This window comes from Chenopodium album, chromosome 3 (assembly GCF_948465745.1).
Source record: "Chenopodium album chromosome 3, dcCheAlbu1.1, whole genome shotgun sequence".
Taxonomy (NCBI): Eukaryota; Viridiplantae; Streptophyta; class Magnoliopsida; order Caryophyllales; family Amaranthaceae; genus Chenopodium; species Chenopodium album.
In genome coordinates, this window is record NC_137836.1 from 70,119,582 (window position 1) to 70,138,451 (window position 18,870).

Sequence of the window (18,870 nt, forward strand, 5' to 3'; positions counted from 1 at the left end):
CACGTTCGGGGACAAGCGAACCATTTACAGCCCACGTTCGGGGATAATCGAACCACCATCATTTCATGACGCAAGGTTCTCAATACACAGAGACTTGCAATCTCATCATCTATCGACTTTCCTCAAGCATGGAAAGTATTATCCGGTGGATTTCTTCAAGCATAGAAAACCGCCAAATTCCTTTGTCGGCTTTCCTCAAGCATGGAAATCATTATCGGTGGATTTCTTCAAGCATAGAAAAACGACAAAATCATATGTTGACTTTCCTCAAGCATGGAAAGTGTCATCCGGTAGGTTTCTGTAGGCTTAGAAAGCTACCGAACTCATCTGACGGCTTTCCTCAAGCATGGAAAGAATTTGAACAAACGTCATCCAGTGGATTCCTTCAAGTATAGGAAGCTACCAAACTCATTTGTCACCAAACTCATCCGGTGGAGTCCTAATTCTATTTGAATTGAAAGACATTCAAAGATAGACAGATATTATTTTCGTGCCTCATAGTTTTTAACCAAATTTTATATGGTTGGATATCCCTTGAAATTATCTTTCCAATGATATATTATAATATCCATTCCGAGCTATAACGGAAAAGATATGAATTAAATGTCAAACTCTATCCAAAACTGACACCGTCTCACTATTTCGGCCATATCTTTTATTATAAAAAAATATTTTAATCTGATTCTAATTGGGTTAGAAAGTATACTTCAATACCTTTCCAACGATATCTTATTCATCTTATTCCAATTTCTGGATCAAAAGATATGATAAAAACAAAAACCGCAAAAACTGCAGTCTATCGAGTTTTATTCCGATTTAATTTGGATCTTATCTTAATTTTTCGACTCTTCTTTTTTCCCTATAAATAGAGGTCATATATCCCATTTTTTCAATCATCAATAAGCTTGATCATCAAATAATTCTCTTCTCCCTCTTTAGCCTAAACACTAGCCTCCCTATTCTTTCATTCCTTCCCTTAAGCACTCCAAGGAGTTCATACTACCCAAAGTTCTATACTTAAAATCAAGGTGTGAAAAGGTAGAATTAACTGAGGGTTTGGACTAAATCAACTTGTAAACACCCATCTGTGTCTCCCCAAAACAAAATCCAGTGATGAGTGCCTTTCGCGTCGAATCATAATCGAATGAAGTGAAAGTGTGGAAAGTTTAGTGTTGCGGAAAGTTTTAATTTCTTTTCTCTTCTCTCTGATTTTGAAAACTTATTTTAAGAAAATATCCAATCCGGTTTGGTTGGTCCATGATCTGGGTCCAATAGTAGTGTAGTTGGATGGGGCTTGACAAGAGCTTTCCAACGATATATTATAAGCCCAATTCCAATGAATATTGAGGAAGTTATGGCCAATTTACTAAACTGGGCCCGGTTTGAGCCTTATATGCGGCCCAATTATCTAGGGGAGGGCCTAATATGATTTATCATTCCTAATGCAATTAGGAATGGTTTTAGTTTTCTAGATTCTTCTAGAAGGTTCTTTTCATCCCTAATTCAATTAGCATTGATAAATTGACTTTTGTTGACTTTTCAAAGTTTTAATTAAAATCAAAGAGCATTTTTTTAGGAAAGATACGATTTTATCCTCCTGTACGGCAATATTTATCTGATTTTAGAAAACGCGTGAAAATCTGAAATTAGCGCCAAACGCCAGCTGTAGCGCCTGGCGCTAGTGTTGGCGCCTAGCGCCAACAGCGAGCGTTGGCGCTGGTTCATTAATGACATAAAGAACTTTGCCTAATTATTTAATTAATTTGAGTCAATAAAGTCTAATATTTTTAATAAGAATTGACCTAATACGACTTTAGGCATACCCTAGTTGATTAATAACACCGAAAACAGTCCCAGATTGAAGCTCCACCATCGGCGCCAAAATCTGGACTGTAGCGCCACCCTGTGGAGTGTGGCGCCTGGCGACAGCTTTGTCGTCTGGCGCCAAGCTACACAGTGCAACGCCAGTCCTGTCGTTTGGCCGACAGTTCGGATTATTGGTCGAGTCATCACCTAGTGTCTAATTAACAAGTTTGCTAATTAATTCAGTTAATTTTCGCTGTCAATCATGCCTTGCCGAGTCATTAATTGAGTCTAGTCACATAGTCTAGCCACATGGTCATAACACGAGTCTTAACATATCACCTACACTCACTAGTCTTAGCACACACTTTGAGTACATGTCACCATGACCATGTCTTAGGTTCATGCATGAGTCGGTTTTTTCCGTCATTTAAGTCGGGGGGTACATCCTATTCCAATTCTTCATATCCCTCCACCTACATCATTTTTTCTTCACATTCTATTCCAATCTTTCTTCACTTCCTCTATCCATCGCATGTTGAATAAAGTTTGAGTCAAATAATTAACAATAAATATCCCCAAATTTCCTTCTCCACACTACTTGGTCGAGGAGAGAAGGGCGACTAATCAAGGACCACCTCTTTATTCAAGTCTCGCTTTTTGATAAACCGATTCGTCAAAAGAGGAAGGCTAAAAGGATAATGGCAACTCAAGAAGAAGTCAATGAGTTTAGGAACAAATTGGTCACCGTGACTGAGACACTGAGGCTACTCACACTCAAGATTGATGATCCTGTGAAGCAACAACAAATGAACCTCATGCAAGAAAGTTTGAGAAAGCTATCTAGTGACTATAAATTTCAGGGCATGAGTTCACAAAGGGTCTCGCTGGACAAGGAACTTCTTCCGCATAAGTTTAACGCCACTGACATCCCTAAATTCAAGGCAACAGATAACCCTTACTTCCATCTAAGAGCTTTTGAAACTATAAAGAGCATTAAGGGTATCGATAAGGAGGTTTTCCCCTCTCTGTTCCCACTATCTCTCGAAACCGTTTGTCAACAATGGTTCTTTTCTCTCGAGAAAGAAAAAACATGTTCTTGGGAGTCGATAACAAACGCTTTCATTGATAGATATAAGTGCAACATCCAAGACGAAACAGACCATAGACAACTTGAGATATTAAAACAAAATGAAAACGAAGGGTTCACGTCTTTCTTCAACATATGGAGGAAAACTTCCGCTATTATGGTCAAGGCTCCTACCGAAAAAGAATCTGTGAGGATGTTTATCAAGAATCTCCAAGGGAAGTACTCAAAACACTTAAAATATCAACACAATTTGAATACTTTCAAGGCTGTGTATAATATAGGCATTGATATTGAAGATGACCTTCTGAAAGATAATAGTGCGAGAGGAAAGAAGAGCGACCATCCTTCTTCTTCCTCTCCCATTAATGAGGTACATGCCACGAATGCCTCTAAACCACGAATCCAAAGATCAAAAAGGGTGTTCACTCCATTTGGTATGAGTTATGAAACAACTTTCGAGAAGCTACATCCCAAAGGACTAGTCATGCCCATAGGGCCCATCAAAGATCCAGTTCCAGAAGCCAGACCACCTAAGTGGGACCCTAATAAGCACTGCAAATATCATCAAGGAAAGGGTCACAACACTGAGGAGTGTTGGAAACTCAAAGAAGCTATTCAAGATCTGATCAATAACAATGAAACTTCTGAGATTCTAGCCATCGAAGAAAGTCAAACGTCCTTCGATCCATCACTTTTTATCACACCTGTAGGAGAGCCCATGATTGAGACAACTTATATGACCTCTCTCGATGAAGTGGCCATAATTGAGGAGGATGAAATTCTTTTCTTAGATAATACCAGGGAAGACTCGTCAAGTCTAAAAGAGGACGTTCAAAAATTGCAAGATGTCGTTGCCATGCTCTTGAATGTGGTAGAAGGATTAGCAAATCGGGTGATGGCCATCGAACAAAATTCTCGCCGAGGGTTTAATGAAGAACTCAATGCTCCTAAGCCACAGGCAAAACGGACCATTGAAGAATACACACCAATAGGAATGACTTACAATGAAGCTTTTGGCTGTCTTCGTGATCAAGGTCAAGAACCTCCACCTGAAAAACGTTTTCCCAATTGGGATCCAAATTCCTATTGTCGATACCATAAAGGTCGCGGTCACACTACTGAAAAGTGCCTCGCCCTCAAGGATCTTGTTCAAGACTTCATTGATTCAAATCTCCTTCATGTTCCTCCGCGCGACAAGAAGGCCAAGATTAGTAACGATAGTAACAGTGGCTGTAAAGGGAGGAAGAACGACTATCCTTCTTCTTCTGGAAACACCTACTCTAGTAATAGTGTTGGTACTTTCGACCTTAGTGAGATCCTAGCCATGGGTAATCGAAAGCAACCAAAAAGGGAATTTACCCCTATAGGAATTAGCTATGATGATGCTTTCGATCGACTCCATGCCAAGGGAATCATTACTCCCATTGGACCTATTCAAGATCCCCCACTTGAGAAAAGATTGCCTAGTTGGAATCCAAACGAACACTGCAAGTACCACCAAGGTAGAGGTCATGCTACTGAGAGCTGTTGGAAGCTAAAGGAGGATATCCAACATTTGATTGATAATAACAAGCTTCCCATGCCTCCAGTTAACAAGAAGAGCGAGTGATGATAAAGGAAACAACAAAAGACAAAGAGGCGAGCTTCAACGACAAGAATTTGTGACCTTTTTTTTTCTATTTCTTTTTTATTTACCCTTTCCCCAATAAGTCTAGCATAGGCACCTTTTTATTCTCCTTAGATTTATTTTGTAGGATCATTATATATTTTCCTTTAATAAAAATGAGCATTTATTTCCTTATATATGATCATTTCATTGCATTGCATTAAAAAAAAAAACATGTCGAACTAAGCACAAGGTATACCAATGATTTGAGGCACCCCTTGTAGCCACATCAAATCTCTTTTTACCTTTCAAATATACATCCTTTATTCATAAACCACTTTGAGCCTCGTCTAACGATAGACCCTTCATTTTTTCAACCCATATCTACCTAACCTTGGGATGGGATGATGTGCAACTTATGCAATTCTAAAAAGGCTTGAGTGATTTCAAAAGATCAAAATAAAGATAAGCAAAAACAAATAAATAAAAGTGTACAAAAAGGACAAGTGTTCCAATGTCTTTGATATGAAAATGTCTTTGATAAGAACACGTCTCGGATTGTGTCCCTTATCGAGTGCTCGGTACCGTGCCTGAGAAACACGAATGCCAAGTGAGTGATAGACCGCATGATCGGGATTGACCACACTTGCAAAAATAAAATAAATGCTAAAGCAAAAGATAAAAGAGAACTAAAAAAAGAGTAGAAACTCAAGCATAAAATTATAAAGATTCAAAAACAAAGTTGCACACCTTGGGGGCTTATCTAGGGTTTTGAGCCTTTATCCCCTTCTTCTTCAGCCTTTAGCCTAACCACGTTACAACCCTTAAAAGGACCTTTTTTGAGGTATACACACTTGTGCGAGGTTCGGCTAGAGCTACGTTCGGCCTGATTCCTAATGGATACGTAGGCAACCTCACATCGAGGTGCGGCCGTAATAAACATGCATTCATATTCACATTCACATTCACACACTTGCACCATGATCATATCAAGGGATCTCCAATGCTCATCCCTATTCACTTAGAGCTAGACTTGGGGGCTTGATCCCTACATCATTAGCTTACCTAGCCTAAGAGTCACCACCATTTGACTCTTTTAACAAATAATATCTTTCCACACACTTAGCTCTTGTGGCTTAGCTTTAGTGTCACTTTCACACACTGCACAGATACATGACCAAATATACTCCCCTTAGGAACCCTTTGTCATGGAATCTTAACATAAAGCATGCCTTGTCACATCGCTCATCAATCATAATTGTCATTGCATCACGAAGTATGAAGTACTTAGCCTCCGTGCCTAAGTTACCCAAATACTTTCATCATGGAGTCAACAGTTGAGATAGCCTAGGATGGGTTAATCCTTGCACCTTGAGAGATAGTATCAAACAACATTTGACTAAGCTCGTTCAACATGCACCTTCAAAACTTCGATTCTTTTTCGCGTCTTTCTTTTTCGGGAGAAAGTCGGTACCCTCCACAAAAATGACGGAAAATTTTTGCTTTTTTGCATTTTCGAGTCGCATAATCAACACTATGCACACACGGGTCATGAGTCACACGTGTCATTTCACTTCGAGTCGAGTCAACCTCGAGTCAGTCAAACATATCGAGTCAAGTTTATACCTTGAGTCGTGTCAAGTTATTGAGTCAAGCAACATTAAACCTTAGGTCAACCCTAAAATAATTAAGCCTTAGGTCAACCCTAAGATGGTTAAATAAATTGGCAAAGTTCTATAGTCAAAATAAATACAGGTGCAGCAGAATAGGGAAGACCCTACTCCAATTCTTGGCGCCAGAGATATTTCAGTAACGACAGAGCTCGAAGCCTCTCAGAAAGGTGATTTCAACCTCATACAGCAATTTCAGGTTCCTTGGTACGCTAGTTAGCCCCTATAAGCAATTTGACATGTTTAAGTAGTCAGTTTGATTACAATCACAATAAGTGGTAGACCTGATGAATGATCGTCTCACTTAGCTTAAAGCGCCTAAGAATTGGCTCATCACGGAAACACCAACATACTGGTTTTAGCGGAAGCAAAGTTCAGGCGAGCTTTAGAGATCGACAAACGTTGGTCTTCGAAAATTTTTCTTCAGAATATTATCGCAACAAACGTTCAAGTACCGAAGCTCTATTGTTTAGAGACGCGTGAACATCTCCATCAAAGCTCTTTTGCTCCAGAGACGCGTGGGCATATCATTCAAGCTCTATTGTTCAGAGACGAGTGGACATATCATCAAAGCTCTTTTGTTCAGAGACGCGTGAACATTTCCATCAAGCTCTTTTGCTCCAGAGACGCATGGGCATATCATCAAAGCTCTTTTGTTCAGAGACGCGTGGAAATTTCTCTCAAAGCTCTTTTGTTCAGAGACGCGTGGACATATCATCAAAGCTCTTTTGTTTAGAGACGCGTGAACATTTCCATCAAGCTCTTTTTCTCCAAAGACGCGTGAGCATATCATCAAAGCTCTTTTGTTCAGAGACACGTGGACATTTCTCTCAAAGCTCTTTTGTTCAGAGACGCGTGGACATATCATTCAAAAGCTCTATTGTTCAGAGACGCGTGGACATGTCATCAAGCTCTTTTGCTCTAGAGACGTGTGGGCATCCTATTATCAAGCTCTTCGTTCAGAGACGCGTGGACACATCATTCAGAAGATCATATAAAAAAGAAGCTCTTTGTTAAGAGGCGCGTGAAAATATCCAAAAAAAAAAAAGAAAAGAAACTCTTTTTTCGGAGGCGCGTGAACATATCAAAAAGAAGCTCTTTGTTCAGAGACGAGTGAACATCGAAACAGCAAGGTGGCGTTCCCTAGATTGTGGAGAGTTGTCACAAACAACTGAGGATTGTTTCAAGAGAAGCAATCTTCGATGGTATTCCCTTGGACGTGGAATATTATCAATGCGGATGGGGATTGTTTCAAGAGGAACAATCTTCGATGGTATTCCCTTGGACGTGGAATATTATCAATGCGGAGGAGGATCGTTCCAGGCGAAGCAATCTTCTATATTGGAAGCAGTTACAAGCGTAGCGGTTTTCAAGCGGGATGGCATTCTCTAGCTTGCAGGAGGTCATCAAAACAACAAGTATACAGCAACAATCGGTTACTTTCAGAGACGTGTGCTCGACGTTGCAAGATACGCGTTTCTTAACTCTTTTATCTGTTTAACTAACACTAGTTTGCAGGTATCGGCGTTACAAGATTGATTTAGGATTGCAGAACGTTCTGAATCATTCTCCGTCCCTATCGATACTTTGACTTTTGTTTTCGAAACTTGCGTTTCTCCAAACTCAGTCAAAGTGGGGGCTTCTGTAGACACCCATTTCTGTCTCCCCAAAACCAAATCCAGAGATGAGCGCCTTTCGCGTCGAATCATTATTGAATGAAGTGAAAGTGTGGAAAAATTAGTATTGCGGAAAGTTTTAATTTCTTTTCTCTTCTCTCTGATTTTGAAAACTTATTTTAAGAAAACAGCCAATCCAGTTTGGTTGGTTCATGATATGGATCCAATAGTAGTGTAGTTGGATGGGGCTTGACAAGAGCTTTCCAACGATATATTATAAGCCCAATTCCGATGAATATTGAGGAAGTTATGGCCAATTTACTAAACTGGGCCCGGTTTGAGCCTTATATGCGGCCCAATGTTCTAGGGGAGGGCCTAATATGATTTATCATTCCTAATGCAATTAGGAATGGTTTTAATTTTCTAGATTCTTCTAGAAGGTTCTTTTCATCCCTAATTCAATTAGCATTGATAAATTGACTTTTGTTGACTTTTCAAAGTTTTAATTAAAATCAAAGAGCATTTTTTGAGGAAAGATACGATTTTATCCTCCTATACGGAAATATTTATCTGGTTTTAGAAAACGCGTGAAAATCTGAAATCAACGCCAAACGCCAGCTGTAGCGCCTGGCGCCAGCCTTGGCGCCTGGCGCTAGTGTTGGCGCCTAGCGGCAACAGCCAGCGTTCGCGCTAATTCATTTTTCTGTGCGCCAGATGCTCTGTTTTGATATTTTATCTTTTTGGCTGATTTTCTCTATAAATAACGTATTAAAAACTCCGTTTTAATTCACCAATTCTCATCGACATTCATCTATATTCACCTACAACCAGTTTTCATTCGCAATCATTAATTCTCTCATTCTCATTTAATCATTCACCATCTCTCTCTCTCTTTTTCTAAACTTGCTTTTTACATACAAAATTCCGCATTCGCAAGATCTAGACACACCTATCCAAGTTCGAAGTTGCCTTCGCCCTAGACGTGAAAGGTTTAATTTCTGAGGGTTTGGTCCCTAATCTCTCTTTCAATTATTTAATTTAATTGTTTTTTTTTTATTATTTTCCTTGAAGTTACTAACGTGTGTATTTTGTTATTAGAAAGAGGTACGAGGCATCAAAGTAAGTACTTTAATGGTTTTATTGATATTATGATGTAGAAATCATGTTTAGATTGTTATTTTGATTCCTAGTATCATGTCTAGGGTAATTTTAATATTAAATATGATTGATATGATGCCTTTTATTCTCTTCCTGATATTTATGATTGTTAGTATCATGTTAGGGCTAAAGATTTGATTTTTATTGCTTAGTGACATGCTAGGGTTTGATATTAATCTTGTTAGTATCATGCCTAGGATCTTGCTATTATTATTATGCTTTAACATTATTATGATTTATGATTATTTTTATAATTGTTTTGATTATGATCATAATTTTATTATTGCTATAATTATCATTATTATAATTTAATAATTATTATGATTATTATTATGTTGCTTGATATTATTTATTATTATTGCTTGATCACGCCTTTTATGCATGTTTAAAGGGAATTTGTACTTGTAATCACGCTTAATAAGATAATTAATAATCTTGTTTAGGATTAATGTGATTATAATTCAAGTGATCGCCAATAATAGTTTTGTTTGTGTATAATATTCAACCAACATAGATAAACAGGTTTAGGGTTAACCCTATTGATTGCATGTTAGTCAGAAAGCGCACATGAATACGATCTGAATAAAGTAGAGGCCTATTATTAGGGCAGGTTCAATCTCTTTTAGGTTGGATTTGTACCTTCATCCCCGAACCCTTATTTGGTTCTAGACCTCATGGAGTTGACGATCTCTTGGATCGTTAAAGGGGTGTAACCTTCACCTCGTGAACGGTTTACAAGTTCCTAAAATTTGTTGGCGACTCTTTTGCTCTATTTTCTCCCCTTTTGGACGCCACCGTACTTTAGTGTATGATCACAGTGGGGTTCAATCTAGGGGTTTAACGCTTGAAATTATTCCCTACACAACTCTACTTTTTATTTAATTTGATTTATATTTTATTTGAAGTTACTAATAGTTTATTTATGATGTAGCAATTTAAAGGAACGTGCGGAATGTGAGTAATTCATTAATTTAATTACTCTTATTTTATTTTAATATTGCTAGTATCATGATTAGGGTTATTTTATATTTGATTTGACTAACGTTATTATTGTTGAATTGCTTCCAATATTAATGTTTATTCTATTTATATTTATTGATCACCATATTGCATGTTAAAGGGAATATGTAATTGAAAATCACGCCTAATAAGATAATTTGGACAACCGGTTTAGGATCCTTTTTAATCTTGTTGTTAAATCAAGTGATCACTAATATTTTATAATTATATGTGGCATTAATATTAAACCAATTTAGCCTAACAATAGTTTGGAGCAAATTGAATCTTTGTTTGTATGCCTTTGAGATCGCAGGAATCACTTTTCATTATAAGAATCGAGTAGAGGCCAATACGGGCGAATGTGACTCCATGACTCACTTTGTACCATCATCCTCGATCCTCCTTTCGTGGTTCTGAACCATATGGAGTTAGTAATCTCATGGATTATGAATGGGGTGTAACCTTCACGGGTCAATCGTTGTTGCCTATCGTTGTCCCTTTATCGTGGTTGCCTTTTTTGATCCGTGAACGGTTTACAAGTTCCTTAAAAACTTGTTGGCGGCTCCCTACTTTCCTTGTCCCTAATCGTATATGTCAATTCCCACTTCCTATGAGTGCCAAGCATATTCACAACATGCTTTAACATAGGCGCACTTCGAGCGACGCGTACAGAGTGCTATTTTTTTTTTTACTTCTTCTTATAATAGTCCATTCAAGTTTTCTGGTTTATTTTTAGATTAGATTATCCAACTAGATACTTTTCTTTAATTGATTAATTGTTGAATTGATTCTTTTCTCCAGGTTAGCCTTTTCAATCAACTGACATCCTTTTTCAGTATAGCATAGTTCACTAAACAACAATATAAGTTTTATTTAAGATATGGTATGCTATTAAACAATTTTTGAACATTTTTCTTTAGATTCTGGTATACTATTAGCTTCAATGAACTACTGACATCTTCTAAATGCCTGTTGGATTTTGTGTATAGTGCTGGAAGCCTTTTTTGCTGATCACAAAGCCATACAGTAACAGCTTGGCTTTTGGGCTCTCCCTCATGCCTATGCCCAAGACAGTGAACCAAGCAGTATCTCTAATTACCAAGCTGCTTATATGTACTATATAAACAACAACCTATCATGATCAGCCTACATTTTATGTATATGTATATAGTAAGTAAGAAAATAGACTGCTGTGATTGGTTTTAGTTTTATGTAGTTTGTAATGCCTTAAATACATTATTTGTGTTTGCTTAATACTGAAAACAAAAGCATTGTCATTATAGAGTAAGAATTTAACAAATACAAAAATTAGCAACAAATCTACTAAGAAAACAAGAAAATAAATTGTATACTTTTTCTTTAAAAAGGGGGGGTACTTTGGTTTAGCTACCACTGCCTGTAGACAGAAAACTAATGGAAGAGAAGAATTTGAGGAGAAAAGATGTTCCTAGAAAATGGCAAAGAAAATACAAACCACATGCACAAGATATGGTCTATTATTATACATGTAATGCATGTGACACAAACAGTTACTTCAGTATCATTTTAGGCCATAGCACAAAGAAATTTACAAATTATAACATTTGACTTGCTTTAATTTAGATAGAACAACAGTACAATAAGAGGTATTATATAGAAAAATATATGCAAGCTAAAAGATATGAAGATGCATTTGAAAATCTATACTTAGATATTATGAAAGTACATCCTATATATCTCTAATATATACAGTTCCCTATTTTACAAGTAAGGTTACTGATTTTATGCAAAGAAATACAACAAAATACTGTTACAACAACAGTAAGTTTGAATTCTTGCTTCTTGCTTTTATTATTTTCTTTTATATGCTCACTCATATTATAGTATAAATAAAAACAATAGGTCTTACTGCTTTCTCATGCGATTCATTATCTAGGCAGTATATATATCACCACTAGAAAAACAAAAAAAAAGGCCAAAACAAAAAACCCAAAAGTAAAAGAAGCTCATATTCTCAAACATCAACATTAAATCCTCTGCTCTTGGACAGGTATGTACGCCTATACACTAATTCAGCTTGTTGACTCTTATTCAATTTCTGAGTTAATTTTATTAGCAGTTATTGCTCACTGAAAATGCATAATAGATTTCATATGTGCTTGCATTTAATATTTTAACAACTTTAGGTATCATGTAGCAAAAAAAAGTCATTATTTGTTTGTATGTAATTTACTTATACCATGCATAGATTCCTGTTGATGCTCAAAATTACATGTTTGTTCACCATGTTAATTAATATGAATATGGCTGGTATTCTACTTGATTCTATCCCTCTGTATTTACCTAATCAGACCCTTTTCATTAAATGGTATATCAATATATTTACATCACACTAGAAAACTACTAAGTATTATAGTCCTATAGGCTTAATTAATTAAGCATCAGGATTCTAAATGGTTTTCTTTCTGCTCTTATGTGCTCTATGAATTTATAATATGCTTCTGTAAACATAAATGAGTGAGCTACCTCTTTTCAGCGGTTAATGGTTATTTAACTATATTTACACTGGTAGGTTAATGTACAGATGCTATATACATTGAATTTGATTTTTGAATGAAATTGGTATTAAGTAGAATCAATTTGTTTGTTTGGTGCAACTAGCATCTAAAAATACCTTTGATCTGGTAGCTTCAATAAATTGTTACACTCAGTAAGCTTTACCAAATTAGAAAACAACATTTCAAACTAGAATATACTACATACATCATAGTATACAATATCATTCTTTAAATGCTTGTAAGATCTACTTTTTAGGAGATGTACAGAATTATATCAGATAACACAAAACAGGTCATAAATCCCTAAAGCTGAGATACTGAGTTGTTTTGGCCTTTTGGGTTATAATGAGTTGTTATACAAGTGAGTTCCCTATAATAAGCTAGACATCTTAAAATCAAATTTTGAATTCAAAAAGTGAGTTGAGCTACAAGAATAAACTACTTAATACCAAAGATACAAAAGCAATATGCACCCTACTTATTTTAAAGTATAAGAGTAAATACAGTTTAGTCTTAAATGAAATCAGCATAACAACAACACAATGTTTAATTAATTACTTACTCTTAAAAATAAGCATCTATATGTACACATACATACAAAATTTAGCAAGTCATAGCACCTAATAAGTTATCATATTTTGTTTCTAAAATCCAAACTTATTCGATCTTTTCATTCTGATTTCCAGAAGATTGTGTTATGGCACCACAACGAAAATTTCTCGATGAGCTTGATACATCAAGTAAGTCTTACAAGGTTAAGGTACACATTGCGGAAAAAGGTAGAAAGCAAGAGTCTGAGAAAAAGATATTGTACCAGTATCTCATCTTACAAGATGATAAGGTATGATTTATGCATGCCATTTATAAGGTTACAGCATATCAAAACAGATAACCAAACATAAACCTATTCTTTTGTGCTTTTTGCAGAAAAATCGCATGAAAATGACATTATTTGGTGATCAAATTGATGCATATAAGGATGTGATCCTGTTTAGAGGCAACTATGACATTGCTAATGCTTTAATAAGGCCACTAGATGCGCAATACAAAGCTAAAGAATCAGATCTGCCATTTCAGATGACTATAGGAAGCAGAACCCTTATCCAGTCTTTAGATCCTGGAGGAGAACAAGTGTTTCCTAGATATCAATCTCTTGCTTCTGTACCTAGAATTTCTACTGATGATGTTAGACATGGTAAGGAAGATTTACATAGAAAATAATATATGTTTCTAAGTGACTATATCCAGTTTGTATGCTGCAATTTACTCATAAATGCTTTTCTTTTGTAGATATCCTTGTTATTGTGCTGTATATTGCAGATAAACCAAGGAAGATTGTGATAACCCTGAACAAAGAATCATCTGTATGCGACTTGATGGTTATAGATCATAGGTACATGCATATATGCCTTACATAAATTCATTGTCATTGCAGTATTACCATAGCTATAATAATTCTATGTACCTACTCTCAGCACTGATTCACCAGTAAAAGTTTGTACTTGGAATGACCTATCTGGAAATCAATGCGAGACTCTTGTTTCAGACAGTGACAATTTCAAAGTGATTGGCATCACAGCTCTTCGCCCTATTACTCGCAAAGGTAGCCTACACAACAGGATAATAAATAAATGTCTAACTTTACCTTTTCTATTCATTATCAACCACTCAATAATACTTTTTACCTTTCTCAAACCCCAGGCTTTCAGCTTAAATCGTCCATGTCAACTGTGATAATTGAATCGCCTGAAGGCGAGAAAGCAGCTGCCTTGACTGAATGGTATCTTAGTTATCATACATTTCTTTGATTAGTTAATAGCATGTAAGTTAAATTCTTTGACACTAATGCACATTATATTCATTGGTAACACTAACAGGGCAAGAAAACATCGAAGTGTTTTAATTGAACATCATAATAGAGTTACAGCTGCTTGGAATCCACCAGCAGAAAGAATCCTAACAACAATAGCCCACATCAAGACCAAAAAGGTAGATGCTACTATACAAGAGTTGTGTGTTGCTGTTCCACAGCCTTCTTCGTCTTCTCTTGATAGCAATAACATGTTTCGTGTTCGTTTTCCTAATATCTATATTGACAATGCAGGCAGCAAAGACACTTCCACAGGAAGTTTATTGGCTTAGAGTTACAGCATCTAATATTCAGTATGACAGGCTCAAGACATACATAGGATGTTCTTACTGTGGAAAGAGAACACAGTTGCCTTTAGGAGCAGTCTATGGTTGCATAGCTTGTGAGAGAAATGAAGTATCTGCTACTTATAGGTACCCAACACACTTATGGATTAGATTAAATGTCTACAATGATATATTGCTAACAAAAATTGAAAACTCACACTAAATTATCATGTTTGCAGAGCAAATATCACTTTTACTACTTCGGATGGAACTAGAGCACTTCAACTTACTGCGTTTATTGAAAATTCTGTGCCACTGCTTAGCATGTCAGCTGCAGATATCTATCACATGAAGGCACTGTTACATTTAGTATTTAGTAACACTAATCATAAATCCTTTATTTCTTTAAGCTATTACATCAAAGACTAACTATCAATCTATGAATACTATAGGATGACACGACAAAGTTTGTTCAGGAGAAACACCTACTTTTTACTCAAGATCGGCCCAACAACTGCTCTGGAACAGAACAAAGTGCTGCAATGGGGTATAAAAGGTGTAGAGATGGAAGATACCATCACAGCTAATGCTGCAGGAAGCAGCTCTGAAAAATCTGATTGCAAACATGCAAAAGCACCAGCTTATACAGAACATGGTGCAACTAAAGAAGGCAATCCAGATGCAGCTAAAGATAGCCAGCTCCTAAGCAAGACCATAAAAAAAGAAACAATTCATGCTTATGACTTATCAATCTTTAGCCAGGAAGAGGAAGATGCTTGCTTATTAGCTGAATCAATGGTTGTAGCACAAAAAGCAGCTCAGTCAAGCACAGGAGAGTCTGGATCAAAAAGGAAAATACTTCGTCCTATTGATGAATCTGAAACTGCAACACCAGTGAAAGATGCCATTGAATCTGAAATAGAGTCAACAATACAAGCCAGCAAGATCATGACATAAAAGGAAAAAGATCTAGCAAATCATGCAGCACTTAAAGGAAAGGGTGTGGCTTTTGACAAACAAATTGTTGCTGCTGAAACAAAGCTACCTGTTAAAAAAGAGAAAGAAAGCAAGCGCAGAGCACTCAAGTTTGAAGATGATGATTCTGATGACCTTTGAATGAAAAAGAACAAGAAAGTCTGTGACAGATCAGTTGGATAACATCTTCAATTATTAATCTTATGGTATGTACATACTTATTAGGACTATGCCTTACAACTAAATATTTTGTATTATGTAGATGTTATAAAAGATAGGTATCCTTAGATTACTTGTCCCACAATAACATCACATATATAAGCCATATCAATTATGCTTAAGGCTTTTATAGGTTGTGGTCTTGGAAAGGAACAGAACTTATAGAAATTTTTGTTCCTAAACAACACCGTTAGTAGTGTAATCAGCCTACCTTTTGTTGTCTGATTCCCTAGAGTTAAATAGAAATCCAATCAGACATTTTGGTTTTATATAGGAACAGGTAGCTTATATTACTTGTTCCTATGTAACACTACTTTAGCAAAAATAGTCTTTTGCTGTCTAAATGCTTGATTATAGTCTATCAGCCAATATTGTAATTAAAAAAACAAAAGCTTAGCTTTATGTTCCTATGGCTGTAATCAGTAGCTTGTACTTACGATATCGAGCTAATATAAGTGATTATTATGGTTAAGTAGTGCAAATGCTTATATATAGCTTATCATGCAACACTTTAAAAGCAAACCTAATAATTTATACCGCTTGAGCACAGTTATATCAGCTTCCCTAAATCGGCATAGTTGCATAGCTTACAGCATTACACATTCTTAAAAGAGTTCGCAATAGCCATTGATCTCATAAATCACTTACTCATTTTGTTAAAATAAAAAGATATCCCCACATCTAATCATCACCTCCTACTTATACCCTTATATAACTTTTAAATCTTTCCTTTACTCATATAAAAAATAGTCTCAAAAATCTCTTTAGGCTACATATACAATGCAGATCAGTTCATCTCAAATTAAGCACAGAGTTTACATGAAACCATTCAACACTAACTTCAACAACCCCAAAAAACATTAAAATAAAGGTTTTACTCAAAAACAAATACAGCCTACTATGAAATTATACTACCAACAAAAAAAATACAAACCATTATCAAGCATAATAAACAATGCAAGAGAAAAGATAGAAATAAGATCCATTTCTCATCAAAAACCACTATTATTATAATACTCCCTCCGTCCCGGTTTAGTTGCAACGGTTTGACTGGCGCTGGATTTTATGCAAAGTAATTGACTTGTTTATTATAATGTATGTAAGTTGGTAGTGGGCATTTTTTTTATTATAGCTAGTGGAAGTGGGCCATAACATTTTTTTGTTGGGGGGGGGGGGGTGGGGTGTTAATTTTTTATCATTTTTTTTACAAAAGTGAAATAATAGTGGGCCATTGATATTTGAGATAAATATTAAAAAAATAGTGGGACCATGCCTTTTATAGAAATGTTGCAAGTAATTTGGGACGACCTTATAAGGAAAGTGATGCAAGTAATTTGGGACGGAGGGAGTAAACATCATTACACCCTACTTCTTTCTTCATAATTATATTTACAAAACATTAATCAGTACAAACTTTCAGATCATAGACTAATGTCCCAAAAAAAAAACCAATAAAACTCTAGAGTCATCCTAACATTTGAAAAGTTTGCCCAAAAACAACCTTCCTAAAATAAGCAAAACACAACTCCTACACTCAATCTTCCACATTCAGTTTTTAGTCAGAAATTTTCATATGAAACATAGAAGAGTCTTCGGTTGTTTCGTGATTTCCTTCCACACCGTTCCCAGAATCAGAGGCCGAACCACTATCACCATCATCATTGCTCTTAGATTCAGTTGACACATCCTCTGGATCTGCAACCACTTTTTCCATCCTCTCAATCTCAGAATCAGAATCCACATCACTTTCGCCATCTTTATCAGTCTCCTCATCTTCTTTAGATTCATCTTCATCTTCTTTAGATTCTTCACCTTCCTCTTCTGACTCCCCTGCTTCCTTCTCGACATCTTCCTTGGTCTCAGCTTTTCCCTTACTTTCCACTCCATGATCTTTTGTCTCACCACCTTTCTTGCTTTTCGTTTTACCTTCATCACTGTCTGACTCAACAATGATGACAGGCCATTCTCCACAGCCATCCCTCTCAATTCCTCGCTTTCGTTTGTTGCTCGGTTCTCCTTTTTCTCTATTACTCTCCGCTTTTGACATTCCTTGTTCTAGCAATTCCAGATGATTGTTCATCTTCATTGTCATACTCATAACATAGACCCGGAAACTTGCAACATTCTGCTCCTGTGACCTAGCCTGATTTGGCCTCCAGATTGGAGGTGCAAAGACTTTCCCAGAAGTAGCCGTGCTATCAGTGCTAGCCATTGTTGATGGTAAGATGCAAGCACAAAAACACAGAGAAAAAGGAAAGATGAAACAAAAAAAAAAAGATAGGAAAAATAGGAAAATGAAAGACAAGACAGCAGAGCAGGGCACAATTTATACACCATGCAAAAGAAAGATTTCAACTGACCAACGAGAGGAAGTCCAACAATCATGACAAAATCTAGAAAGAATAAAAGAACTTATGACTTAGAAAGTACAACTTTTCAACTTCTTTACATAATTTTTATATCAAGTACAACTTTTCAACTTCTTTAGATGATTACATCTTATATATTCTATAAGTGTACATACAGTTACAATTCTAAAAATAGTATTTCGTAATTCGTAACATTCCTTACATACACAATATCGACACACACGCGTTAGTCATATTTTCAATATAAAATTTGTCCTAATAAATTTTAAAAAGCGTAGAAATTTTGGATAAGTAACAAAACGATTACCATAGCTAATATTTAATCGATTTAATTAAAAATAACACAAAGTTCTTAGCAGTTTAACACCGAAACCGTAATCTACCTGTAAGCGTCGCTCGAAGTGCGCCTACGTTAGAGCATGTTGTGAATATGCTTGGCACTCATAGGAAGTGGGAATTGACATAATACGATTAGGGACAAGAAAAGTAGGGAGTCGCCAACAAGTTTTTAAGGAACTTGTAAACCGTTCACGGATCATAAAAGGCAACCACGATAAGGGACAACGATAGGCAACAACGATTGACCCGTGAAGGTTACACCCCATTCATAATCCATGAGATTACTAACTCCATATGGTTCGGAACCACGAAAGGAGGATCGGGGATGATGGTACGAAGTGAGTCATGGAATC